Here is a 9,007-nt window from a genome sequence, read left to right as displayed (position 1 = left end):
ACTCAACTCTGAGCTCTCCTAATTCCTTGATATTGCTGATTATGCATAATTAAGCCTCAATCTTCAATCACTCCCACCAGGCATCACCTACAAATCTGCTGTGTGATTCTAATAGTGTGTATATGTATAAATACATAATTTTAAATGTGTGCTTATGTATATATGATACGTAATTTTAATAGTGTGTACATATATTGAGATTTCTAATTTTAATAGTGTTTATATGTATATAGATATAGCATTTTAATAGTATATATATGCATCTGTAGAGATGCATAATTTTAATAGTATTTCTATGTATACATAGAGATAGATATAGCATTCTAATAGTGTGTGTATAAGCATCTGTATAACTATATAATTTAATAGTATTTATTTGTATATATATAATTTTAATAGTGTGTGTATATGTATCTATATAGATATGTAATTTTAAGTTTTTATACGTATATCTATAATTCTAATAGTGTGTATGTGTATAGAAACATAATTTTAAGTGTGTGTCTATATATATAGGATCTATAATTTTAGTAGTGTATGTATATGCATAGATATAGAATTTTAATAGTGTGTGTCTCTGTATATAGAGATATATAATGTGCATGTGCACGTACATACAGACCACACTCCCAGAACTCCTACGCTAAGCCTTCCTGACTCTTCAGGGATATTTCCCGCTAATGGACTGCTGCTGTTTCTAGAAGGTTTGACATGAGGGCAAGGGGGAGGGGGCGGAAAGGTCAGCTCTGGAAGAGGTATTTTTTGCATCTTCAGACTACCAGATGAATAATTAATGAGGCTTGGCTCTGAGAGTCCAGAGCCATCATTTCTGGGACGACTTGACCAGGCAATCTGTCACCAGAGGCCAGGCTCCCAAAGCTTTCTGGGCCGAGCCCAGGGGCCTGTAAGGCTAAAAAGCCGGGGAAGAATGAGATCATAACACTGAGAGCCGCCATAATGTCCTTCATTTTTATGTCTCTGCTTCTGCTAATGGCGCCAGTGTCTTCACGGTCGTCCGGTGTCATCCTGGACTTCTTCCTCTGAACATCCAATAACTTGCTGAGGGTCTTCTGATGAGGGGGGAGCTAAGTGGCTCTCCAGATGGGTGTCAACCTCAAGAGCTTACCAGCAAGTCACCTGCCTTCTCAGCCTCAACTTCCTCATCTGCAAAGTAGGAATAAGCTTCCTACTTCCCGAGTTGCTGTGAGGACCAAATGAGTTAGCCTTTGCTCTCTGCAAACTTTAAAGCACTCTACAAATGCTGCTGTTATTATCTGTACTCTCTTTCCCCTCACAGACAACATCATTTCTTGCCTGAGCTATTGCTGTCAAGAGCAGAGTATTTACTAGTTTGCCTGCCTCAGTTTCCCCCCTTTGTTCTTCCTTTCTCATCACTCCCAAGGCAATCTTCCTGACGTCTTTCTCATTTGTTTGGTTTTTGGAAGCAGTGTGGGAGAAGTGATATAACCAAAGTTACCCACATAGTAAATGTTGAAGGCTAGATTGGGAGTTCTGACTCCAGGCCTAGTGCTCTATCTGCTCTCTCCATCCCCTCCATCCCTCTCTGTTTCACCCCAGATTTTTCAGTGGCTTCTCATTACCCAGGAACCTTTGCACCAAAAGCCCTCCCCTGACCGACCTGCAGTTTTCACCCACAGCATGGCACAATCGGGAGTCCGTGGACCTGGACCCATGTCCCAGCTCTTCTCCTTTCCTACCTGGATAATTTTGGGCAAAGTCCACTCGACCCCCCAGTTTCTTCATCTATACAGCAGTGACCATCACTTACAGAGTGCACAGTAACGAAGAACTTCTACCTAGCCATATCCAGGGAGGTGTACTTGTCTCTGAAGGGCTTGCCATTTGGGGATGATACAATAACCTTAGAAGGGTCTCTCCCTCCAATACCTCCATGGCTTCCAGGTGAGGGATGGAGTTCGGGGTAGAAAAGAATTAAGAAAGCTTCCCCCATAATACATTTGGCTCACTATTTTTCTCTCCTATCTCTCTGTGTCTCTCTCTTACTTCCTCTCTCCCTCTCCACCAATAATCTCTTGACTTGCCAATAATAATATATTCCAAATGGTTGAGCAAACAATGAGGGAAATCACTCTTCTGTATCTGATTCCCAGCAACAAGAAGAAGCCGGTTTCTGGGCCGGATGTTAGGGGGTCTTTGGCGGGGAGCCATAGAAATAATAAATCACAGAATGCGTAATAGAGAAAGAGCAGAGATGCAGGAATAACCTGACGTATTCTGCAGATGTCCGAGCGTGCAGAGAAAAAACGAGTAAGATGCCAGATTCTTTGTTATTCAAGTCCATGCTGGGTAGCACCCAGCACCAGGGTAATCACCCGCTACTCTGGAGTTTGGACAAACTCCAAGGAGACTCTTAGCAAGAGACTCTAAGAAAGAGGCTTAATTTTTATACTTCTCACACTTCTACTACTAGCACGAGGATTTTCTAAGGCGACCCAGTTTAATCCCATTTTATGACATCGATAGAATAAAACGGGCTGACAGAACCAAACATGACCACCACTCCTTCCCTAGTCTTTTCTTGTTGTTTTGTTGTTGAGTGAACATTTAGGTAGCAATGAATTTTACTTCAGGGTCATGGATTGAGCTGCCATCTTGGGAGCTATAAAGGGAGATTTAAGAACTTCATTGAAAAGATCAGAGGGCGAGAGCTTCATGCATTAGCTTTGGAGAGCCAAGTCTACTTTATGGGATTTTTAAAAAGGTCTATGAAAGCCTTTTAATGGGAGACAGAACGGCAACATGTGAAGAGTGCTGTTCTGCTTTCAAATCCCATTTCTGTTGCTTATGGCGTCTCTATTGTCTACTTATCCCATTCAACGAACAATCTGACTGCTCAGACAGGTTTTACATCTCCCCTCCTAGGGTTTTAGGAACACCCTGCGATGGCTGGAGTCTCCATTCCAGTGTACTCTCCACAACAACAGCCAGTGATTAATGGCTAACCAATTAATGTCGATTAAACTTTGTGGTAGTAGCATTTTCACTCTTTCTGTTGATGTTATGCAAGCAAACATTGTTGTTGTTTAGTCATATCCAACTTTACATGACCCTTTGGATTTTCCCATCATTCACTGGAAATTTTTAAGCAGAGGCTGGAAGAGCATTTGTCAGGGATGTTAAAGAAGGTGTATGAAGGATCTATTTCTACTTTCTATTTCACCGTGTTTTGTGTGAAACAAACATGGTGCTGGCTAATCTGATCTCTGACTATGAGATTCTAGGAAGCATTGAGGACTCGGAGCCGATCCGTAGTTGCTCAGAGCCTGTAGATTCAAATCCTTGTACACTCTTCTTTAGAAATGACCAGTGAGATACATTGTTGGTGGAACTGTGAACGGATCCAGCTATTGTGGAAAGTAGTTTGGAACTATGCTCAAAAAGCTATCGAACTGTGCAAATCCTTTGACCCAGCAGTGTTTCTATTGGGATTATATCCCAAAGAGATCCCAGAAAGGGACCCACATGTGCAAAAATGTCTGGGGCAGCCCTTTTTATAATGGCTAGAAACTGGAAACTGAATGGATGTCCATCAGTTGGGGAATGGCTGAACAAATTGTGGTATATGAATATTATGGAATATTATTGTTCTGTAAGAAATGACCAGCAGGATGATTTCAGAAAGGCCTGGAGAGACTTAAACGAACTGATGCTGAGTGAAATGAGCAGAACCAGGAGATCATTAGACACGGCAACAACAATACTATACGATGATCAATTCTGATGGATGTGGCCCTTTTCAGCAATGAGATGATTCAGACTAGTTCCAATTGTGCAGTGATGAAGAGACTATCTACATCCAGAGAGAGAACTATGGGAACAGAGGATGGAACACAGCATAGCATTCTCATTCTCTCTTATTATTTGCTTGTTTCTTTCTTCTCAGTTTTTCTTTTTCTTCCTTCTTGATGTGATTTTTCTTGCACACCAGATGGCTGTGTGAATATATACATACATATTGGATCTGGCATGAATTTCGGCATATTTGGCATGTATCAGACTGCCTGCTGGGTTGGGGAGGAAGATGGATGGGGAAAAAGGGGAAAATTTGCGGCAGGTGGTTATTATGCAAGGGTCAGTGTTGAAAAAATTACTCATGCGTATGCTTTGTGAATAAAAAGCTTTAATTTTTAAAAAAGTGACCAATGAGGAGGCAGCCAGGTGGCACAGTGGTTAGAGCACAAGCCCTGAAGTCAGGAGGACCTGAGTTCAAATCTGGCCTCAGAGACTTAATACTTCCTAGCTCTGTGACCCTGGGGCAGTCACTTAATCCCAATTGCCCCCACAAAAAAAAAAAAATGACAAGTGACCCAGGAAACTCCTCCCACGAAGAGTTCACATAGACAGGATTCCTTCCTGGAGAAGTCTGACCCCCAAAAGAGAGATTATTATCTATCTTCTTCCCTCTTACTCTAAATTAGGATTTTAGAGAACTCTCCCCTAAAGTATTAACTTTTTTCAGAAGATTTTATCCAGTGTATAAAATAATTCCAGTCACAGGGTGAGGAGCCAGGGGCCAGAAGAAGAATGAGAGAGGGGAAATTTCCTCCACATTTGCTGAACATGTAATGAAGAACTGGTGCCAGAAGCCTCTCAAAGGGTGACAAGCTCCTTTAATAACCTAACTTGGGGTGGAGAGCACAGACTATGTTTTTGTTTTTTTTTTTTTTTGCTCTGTTTTTATACCCCTAGTATTTGCATAGTGACTGGTAGACAATAGGTAACAAGCATTTATTAAGCACTTACTGTATACCAGGCACTGGCTAAAGCATTAGATACAAATAGGAGCAAAAAGACAGTTCCCATAGAGCTTATCCTCCATGATGCTCCGTGTTCCATTCTTTATCACTCTATTCTCCATCCCAGCCATGGAGGAGGAAGGGCAATACAGAATTGCTACATCATCTTTTGGCAAGAGGCCAATAGACTTGCCCAGCTCCTGGGATCACCTGCCTCAGATCCTTGCTAGGTGCATAACCTTGGGAAAGCCATTTAGCCTCTCACCTTCAATTTCCTCATCTGAAAAATAAGGGGGTTGGACTGGATGACTTCCAAGATCCTTCCAGCTCTGAATCTATGATCCCCTGATCATTGCCAATTGGTCACTCACCAAGCATTTATTATATGTTGGTTACGATCCATTCCCTTTCTGGCTGTTCTCTCTCTCCAGACGACCCAACATCATGAAGAGGACTTCTCCTCCCCACTCGCTTTCTAGTTCTCCATATATGTTGTCTTCCTCTATTCCTTGAGGACAGGAACTGTCATTTTGCTCCTATTTGTATCTAATGCTTTAGCCAGTGCTCGGTATACAGTAAGTGCTTAATAAATGCTTGTTACCTATTGTCTGCCAGTCACTCTGCAAGTACTAGGGGTATAAAAACAGAGCAAATAAACCCAAAAAAACAAAACAAAACTCTGCTTTCAAGGAGTTTATATTCTAGGAAGTAGCCGAGCTGTGTTCTTCCTTTCTGGTGGCTTTCTCGGAAAGCCAGTTTGACTCAGCCAATGAGAGGCAATGTCTCGATAACCACAACGGTAGTTCAGGGGGTGGGGAATTGGCTCAGGTCATGACAACGGTGGGAAGAATATGGGCTTTTGGAGTCGGGGGGGGTCTACATTGGAAGCTTGGATCTGCTGTTTTATTAATATTGTTACATAAATATGATATATATTTATAAAAATTTATCTATATATAAAATTATATAAATATTATTATTTATAATAATTTATCCATATGTAAATATATAAAATTATATGAATATTATTATTTATAATAATTTATCTATGTGTAAATATGTAAAATTAGATAGATGTTATTATTTATGAGTTATCTATATGTAAATAGAGATAATTATGCAAATGTTATTTATAATGATTTGTAAATATATAAAATTATATAGATGTTATTATTTATAATGATTTATCTATATGTGAATATATAAAATTACATAAATGTTATTATTTCTAATGATTTATCTATATGAAAAGATATAAAATTATATAAATAATATTATTTATATGATCAGATCCAAGAAAGGGAAAGTATTTGCCTTTATTAGCTAATGGGAACTAGTAAAGGCAAATCTCTTCCCTTCCTTGGCCCCGATCATTGGTAAAACTAGGGCCTCTGGTCCTTAAGGCTCTTGCATGAGTGGATCTGTGGCTACAGAATCCAAGCTTCTACTTTCTGTGACTTTTCCAGCAGCGACTTTGTACATAAATTAGGGAGCCAAACTCTTCCATTCTCAAGTTCAGATCTCCATCTAGTGGACATGTATAGGAAGAGGAACATGGAGACTGGACCCGAACATGACAGAATTAGGCTTGGAGTCTGGTCCTCGGCTCTGCTGAGACTTTGGGAGAGACATGGGCTCCCCCGGGATCTTGGTAAGACGAAGCCTCGTTCTACGGTCCCTAACCCCGCTGCTGGTTCAGAGACTCAATGTCATGGATGATCATTTGAAATATTGATGGAGATTGCCTTGAACTCTCTCCAGAATCATCAAAATTCAATGGCAAGACCAAAGTCAGGATGCCTGGCGAGGGCCCGGGATGCAGTGAATGACCCTGACGCCTTTGATGGTTAATGGAGCTCTAAGCGCTCCATGGTGCCCCATCCGGCCACCTCTCCTTTGCTCATTACATCCGGGAAACTTGGACATGCTCCAGATAGACATCCTCTCTTATATACTGGGTAAAAGCCCCTTTTGTCCTCCATTTCTTTCTGCCTCTGCCTTCCTTTAAGACCCACTCAGGAGATAATTCATCCAGGAAGTCACCATAGAACAAGAGAATTTCAAAGATGGAAGGGACCTTGGGGGCCTCGTTCTGGAAGAGCGAGATTTCCTCTCCAACAGCTCAGACCACCCTTCTGCCTGAAGGCCCCTCCATAGAGGAAGTGGCAGCCGAGCTGAGCCTTGAAGGCAGCGGTCAGGAGGAGCAGAGAAGGTCCCAGAGCAGGGCGACCCGATATTCCCACAGACACAGAGGCAGAAGATGGCGAGAGTGAGCCTGGGGAAGAGGAAACTTAGTGACAAGGAGGGATGTGAAATAAAACTGCAAAGGAAGCCTGGAGCCTGAAGGGACAAGGAGCCTTCAGTGCAGGGAGAGGGTACGTCGGTACTTTTGTTTTCTCATTCCCAAGTCAAAGTCTTGGCACTATTAGGTAGGTTCCACTCAGAGCCATGGAGTGACTTATTACATAAGCTCCAAGCAGACATCCCTGATCCTCAACCTCCACCTAGGCTCTGGCCACTCCCCAATGATTTCCCATTTGTTCTTGGCCCTTCCTCACCATGACTTATCCCAGTGGGAGCCATTGGAAGGAAGAGAACCCTTCAGCACAACCCTGGGTCTGTGAGAAACCATGGCCCGGCTCGCCAGCCGCTTGCCTCTGGTAAACAGGACTGAGCAAAAGAACACGTTGTGGGGGTGAGGAGATGCTGGGGGAGCTGGGGTCCGAGGGGCCCCTCCTGCTCCTTTAGCCTTTAAAAGAGGCTGGAAACAGAATGCCAGAGCCGGGAGTGACTTTAAAATAGGGAATGAAGCTGGGAGAGACTTTAGAACAGGGGATGGAAGAAATGGGAGCAAACTTGGACCAGAATGTTGGCTGGGAGGGGGTTTAGAACACTGACTGTAACAGCAGGGAGGAACCTTAGAACAGGGGATGTCAGGACTAGGAGGGAGCTTAGAACAGGGGATGTCAGAGCTGGGAGGGGGCTTAGAACAGGGAATGTCAGGGCTGGGAGGGGCCTGAGTTTAATGTTTAATTGAATAAAGTTGCAACATTTTCTGCATGCAAAGTTGAAAAGCAATATATTTCTTGCCCTTAGACTATTAGGGAGGATGGACTATGTACCCACAATGGAGAGAAGACTTTTAGCTGATGGATCCTTCTTCGTGGAGGAAGTGGCAGCTGAGCTGAGCCTTGAAGGCAGAGGTCAGGACGAATAGAGAAGGTCCCAGGCAGGGCGACCCGATGCACTCACATGCACAGAGCCAAAAGATGGCGAGAATGAGAGTGGGGAAGAGGGAACTTAGTGAAGAGAAGGGCCATGACATAAAACTCCAAAGGAAGCCTGGAGCCTTCATGCCGGGAGGGACTATGTTGCTACTTTCGTTTTTTCTCATTCCCAAGTCAAAATCTTGGAGCTTATCAAGCATTTTATATAAAATGGTTCTTAGGGAAGGTCAGTCAATAGGCATTCAACAAGTGCTGAGCTTTGGGGATGCAAAAACGATCAAAGACATGAAGGTTTATGTGGACTAAATAAAATAAGCAGCATATAAGGGGGAAACAATATTTTGTTCACATTTCAGGACATTCCTTGTCCTCAAGACTCTCCCAGCCGACATCCCCCGTTCTAAGCTCCCTCCCAGCTCTGACATCCCCTGTTCTAGGCCCCTCCCAGCCCTGACATCCCCCGTTCTAAGGGTCATCCCAGAGTGACTCTAAGTCTTCACCATCTGCAAGGATTCTTCACCTGGCACCCACAAAATGTTTATTTCATGTATTTAAGCCATTCTCTCAGAAAGGTCCGCAGGTTTCACTCGCTCGCTTGCCATCTATCTGGGACACCCACAAAAAAGTGTTAAGAAATCTTGCTCTAGAGCATCTCCGGGTTCTGATGCTGATCACAAAGCTCCACAAATATCAGCTACTACGATTTGCAGAGCCCTTCATAGTGTCTCATCTGGTCACGTCCCGTAACGCCGCGATGCTCTCTGACACACTCACACGCCGCTGTTTTCCCGAGGCCTACGGGCCCTTCCAAATAAATTCACTTGGACATTTAAAATGGTGGAGAGCCCAGCTTCTGAAAACCGTGGCTTGTGACCCACATGGGGTCTCGTACCTAAATGTTGGGGGAGGTGGGAGTGTCACAAATTATAATTATTATCAGTAAATATTTGAATATAAGCTTTTTATATTTATATTATTTTTTATAGCTACTTATCTAGGGTC

The sequence above is a fragment of the Sarcophilus harrisii genome, chromosome 5 (assembly GCF_902635505.1).
Source record: "Sarcophilus harrisii chromosome 5, mSarHar1.11, whole genome shotgun sequence".
Classification (NCBI taxonomy): Eukaryota; Metazoa; Chordata; class Mammalia; order Dasyuromorphia; family Dasyuridae; genus Sarcophilus; species Sarcophilus harrisii.
The sequence above is the reverse complement of the archived record's forward strand: the minus strand, read 5'-3'. Positions refer to the sequence as shown.